Source organism: Galendromus occidentalis, unplaced genomic scaffold, assembly GCF_000255335.2.
Source record: "Galendromus occidentalis unplaced genomic scaffold, Mocc_1.1 scf7180000077470, whole genome shotgun sequence".
Classification (NCBI taxonomy): Eukaryota; Metazoa; Arthropoda; class Arachnida; order Mesostigmata; family Phytoseiidae; genus Galendromus; species Galendromus occidentalis.
In genome coordinates, this window is record NW_003805458.1 from 669,929 (window position 1) to 674,842 (window position 4,914).

The following is a 4,914-nucleotide window of genomic DNA, read 5'->3' on the forward strand; positions in this document are numbered from 1 at the left end:
TGAAAGAAAAAGCACTCCGAACTAGACCGAGGAGGAGCAAGAACATGAAACGTGTGATTTCGTAAGGAAATGGGAGCTCTTTATTCTACTGGAGTTACATTGCACATCGGTATCATGTGAAACTTGGCATTTTCCGGCGTCAGACCGTGCCGTCGATCGGAGAGAAGTGATTTGTAGCGGGAGAAGGACCGCTCTACATCCACACTGACTGCAGGAGCGTACTTGAAACAGGAAATTTCGGCGACAGACATCTCCGCGATTGAGGGGCCACCTGCCTCACCTGAGAGAGCCCTTTCGATTTGGGTCAAAATTTCAAACCCTGGATTCTGTTGGAGGACACGTTTCAGTTTGCTCTTTACCATCTCTCCCTTGGGTCCCTCGGCTCATTGATGCGTTGTTTGAATTCGATGAAAATTTTGAGCGTCACGCTCAGCATCTGCGAGCTACATTCTAGTTTTTTGATGTAGTCGGGCAGAGCCGAGAAATTCGCAGCGATGAAAGTGAGGTGTGACTTCACGCTCGTATTGAGCAACAAATCCTTGGACTTCTTGATTGCAGCGGCTTCGCTTTCGTCGAGCTCCTCTAACACACGTTTGATGTCCTCCAAATGCCTCGCGTAGTACAGAGCCGCGGAGAGCCAGGTGCCCCATCGAGTGAGTATGGGCTCAGGAGGCGAGGGCACGTTTGGCGCCGTGGCTCGAAGAACTCGGATGCGAGAAGGCGCTTTTAGGAATATTTTCTTGACATTGGCAATGATGCTGTCTGTATCTCTTCACATACTCGATGGATTCCATGCGCCAGGCATGTTACGTGAATCATATTCGGGAAAAGAACCTTCAAGCCGGCAGCGGCTTTCTTCATATAAGGTGCTGCATCACTGACGAACAGCAGCACTTTGTTATGCTGGATACCTTCTGGCCAGAGCAAATTCAAGGAGTTCATGAACGCCTGAGCAATGGTGGCATGGTTTGTCCGCTCGACGATTTCCGAATCGATCAGGTATGGAGTCGAACTTTCCTCCGCAGTCAAACAACCGATGACTGTGTTAACCACGTACTGCCCCTTCGCGTCGGTGGTCTCATCTATAGAGACCCATATCCGTTTGTCTCCGATCGCGGATCGTATCCGATGGATCGTGCCCTCATACAGTTTCTTAAGGTAATGTTTGCGGAGCGTCGTATGGTCGGGCAGGATCTCCTCGCAATACTTCAACATGAAGTTTTTGAAAGACGGATCCTGCACCTTGTACAGGGGTATATTTGTTTCTACCAACATTTGACAGAGATCCATATTGAAAACACTTGCTCTGGTGGAGAATTCGAGAAAGTTGGTCACAAGACAGACGCTCTGCGTGGCTCTCTGAGAGCGTCGCTCACGGTCCTTATGTCCGACGCTCTTCAAATGCTGCTGCACGAAATATTTTTTGTCCGACTTGACTTCTTTCTCGCAGACCTTGCAAGTGAGGACTCTGCCGTCAGTTGTCAGCACGGTTGGCCCGAGCTCCTTGACGAAAAGCTCCATCCTGCCACGCGCGCTGCGTGCTTGTTTCGGCATTCTTCTTCTCACGATTCCCGTACGAATTAACCAAAGCTTGGGAGTGAGTCGCCGACGACAAGCCGATCCGGATACTTGGACAGAAGTAACTCCGATTTAACCTCACAGTAGCGACGTTCACAGACAGCTCAACGAGGCTCAAACGGAGAGATGAGCGTACCGTGTACTTCTTATCTGTCTGTCAGCTGGTCTCCATCGCACTTGCCCGTGGCGCCGTCACTTCGCACGACAACGTTGCACGACGCGGCAGTTGCTAGCCATTGGCTGAGATTGAGAAAACAGATGCTTGCTCCATCCATCTCCCGACGTCATAGATTGAACAGAGAGCGCAGAAAGCGAATTGAGAGGACATCCGCCAGAAATAAGTCCGAAATAGGCAAAATGCCTGAAGAAAACCAGAAATAGGCAAAATGTCGGGTAAAACACGGAAATAGGCAGTTATAGGCACTTATGGCATTTTGCCTGAAAGTCCAGGCTCTAATAATATGGATTGCCACGGGCGTCTTACGAGCCGTCGAAATCGAAGGAGATTCCGATCGGCTGAGTCCTCTCGATGCGACGCCGGCGCCTGCTACAGAGAGCGCACACAATACAGACAGAATGTCACGCTGGACGCGGAGAGCAGACAGCCTTGCAGCCTCGATGGGTTCATCGCGTTTCCGACTCAGTTAACCTCACATAGGGCATTTGGTTGACCTCGCCATGCTGAAACAATATTCTGACGCGTAGGTTCACTATTCGGTCGCTCCTGTAGGAATCGTACGATGGGGACGTACCTAGTTATTACACCAACGGAATCAGTAATCAGCACGGATAAATATTCGAGAAGAACTCATGTTTGTAAGTGCAGGGAAGTGTCCGCTATTTTTAGGGCTTCGGAGGGAATATCGCTCCAGTCTTGCTCTCATCCGAGGATCCACCGGTGTACGCAGACCCGAAAACGCCGGATGCCAGAAACAAGCAGAGGAAAGCGAGCGTCAATTATTCAGCACCTATCGTGAATCAGAAGTCGAACCTCTGGCCGCTGGGAAACTCAGCTGTCGGAATAGACCGGAGAATTATTTCGACTTCATGCCACGCGAGAAAACTCGAAAACCGAGCCTCTGAATACAATACACCGACATCTCGAGGTCTGAGACGGCATTTCGACGCCGCGTCCTCGAACGCCGACGTCGAGTTGTTTCATCACGTAACTTGGTCCGGCTGACTGGAGACATATTCCCTGTCAGTTGTTCCCCGCTGCAACCGCCGAAATCGAGCGGAGACTCGCGGACTCGATTCGAACAGTCGCTACCAGCATTGCAAGGAGTGCGACTCCGAGGTCCCCACCATTTTTCATGATATCTCCCGTCTTTTGACGTTGGTCAAACCGAACGGCCCCGTCGTTGCTACAGTCGAAGATTGCATCTATTTGGGGAAGGAACTCGAGGTCTCTGATTCGAGGAGCAGGTATTGGCTCCTCGGACGTGGGTCTCAGCTGTTCGCTTGCTGGATTTGCGTCACCGAATGCCCGACTGGTCTGGGATGGGTTGGCAGAGCCTGGGAATCGAAGGGATCGAAGGACGGGTGGATGATGAAAACGAATATAAACGGAGAGGAAGGCGCCGAACCTCGGACGCCTTCCGTCTACCACGGGATCGGAGGCTATGGGAGCAGAGTATGAACCGGACAGATCTCCCTAGTCTTCCGGGAAGGGTTCTATAATTCTGGACTACTTTTTTAGACTTGAGATCCGAATCCTGATCTTTCCACGGCAGCAGCTCACAGCCAGGCTGTTTCAATGAAGAATAGATGGAGTTTTGATTTATGGTTCAGAATACAGCAGCGTTTGTCCTCGAAACCACGATACGTCGCCTCTATCCCTCGAATGCAGAGCTGATGTACCGCCGAAGTTCGTCTCCCGGTTTCTTGCCCTCGCGCTCGCTGTGCGTTGGGGCGAAGCGCTCTTCCCCATCCACCGTTTCAAACGCCGCTCCGAGCTCTCGTCTCCCCCGACGGCGGCCGTCCGTGAAAGCTCGGGTCATTCATTTGCCGGACGTCAAGTCACCCTGCCTGAGCTCTCGCTCAAGCGCTTTGCGACGCCAGTGCCCTACCGTAAAAGGCCAAAAATTTCGTCGACTCACATCGCAGTGTTGCGCCCGCTGAGTTCCAAGAGTCTCACTCAGCATGCTCTCCCCCTGTTTCAGAAGAACCCCATCGAGAAGTCTTCTTGAAACTTCGCAAGCGGAGAGAAAAACGCGGAATTCAATTGTCTTCAATAGTCTCAGTCGAGACTGCGCAGAGCTTGACCCTCCTTACGCCGGGCAGCTTATCAATGCTTCTGCTACTTGCCGGCCTCGCCGTCGTGTTCCCGAACAGCCAGGTCTGCATTCATTTTATCTGATGACTAAAGATTTGTCTCGTGCGGAAGTTAGCTAGTTCGGATTAGCCGTCAGCTTCTTACCAAAGATAAAAGATGGAAAGTTTAGACTGATATTCCAAGCGAAGTCCTGAGCTCCCTCGCTACCACGGGCAACCTTCGAAGCAGAACTGTGAGGCCTCGGCCGACCGAAGGCTGGTGATCGACCTCGGCGCCAGAAGCCCGCAGGGCCTGCAGGAGGCAAGAAGAAGAGGGAATCACGTCTCTCTGCTGCCGATCGCGGAGCGTCCTCAAGGTACTATCCATGCCGCTGCATGCTCCGAGGAGTCCAGAGAGAGGTTGACCGATTAAGCTCAGGCTCAGATTGGGAGTGATTGTCTTTCAGAGTCATGTGATGAGACGGTCAAACTAGAACTCTGAAGCGGAAGCATTTCGTAGATCAGAGTCATAAGTCATAAGCATCCAGTGTGTCCCACTGATTCGGAATGCGTTTATGAGCGAGCATATTCGCACGAATCGCTGAGATGAAACGGAAGAGTCACTCTCATCAGAGACACAGCGACCCGTGCGTTTGATCTGAGCCGGCCCTCTGAGCTCGATCGGAATCCCTGGCCTTTGTTGTGACCTTGTTCGCGGAAAGCGAACTTCTGATTCCTTTTTCGATGCTTTATCTCACGACTCGATGGAAAGTGGAACTCTCAACATTTCCCCCGGAGCCGAAATCTCGGACGAGCCGTTTTCTCCGGCCTCAGGGGAGAGAGAGAATCGCGACGCTGAACCTGTTCCGCGAATTTCGGTGACGACGGCCAAACACCCGCGCCGCTCTGGAAAGATTCTGCGCTGAAGACCCGGAGATACCGGTCATCTGCGAGGCAGCTATCGTTCCTCGACGAAATAAGCTTCAGCGCCGAGCAAGCCGTACACGGGGACTGCATGTGAGCCGGCTGGCCAAGTTTTTGAGCCGACCGGAGACACTGGCTCGGTGCTTAATCTGTTCAAGT

The 4,914-nt window shown here is 52.1% G+C and overlaps 1 pseudogene; it reads right to left on the reverse strand.

Moving 5' to 3' along the window:
* Window positions 1-355: 355 nt before the first annotated feature.
* LOC100902940 (uncharacterized) lies at window positions 356-1,521 on the reverse strand (annotated as a pseudogene).
* Window positions 1,522-4,914: the final 3,393 nt, after the last annotated feature.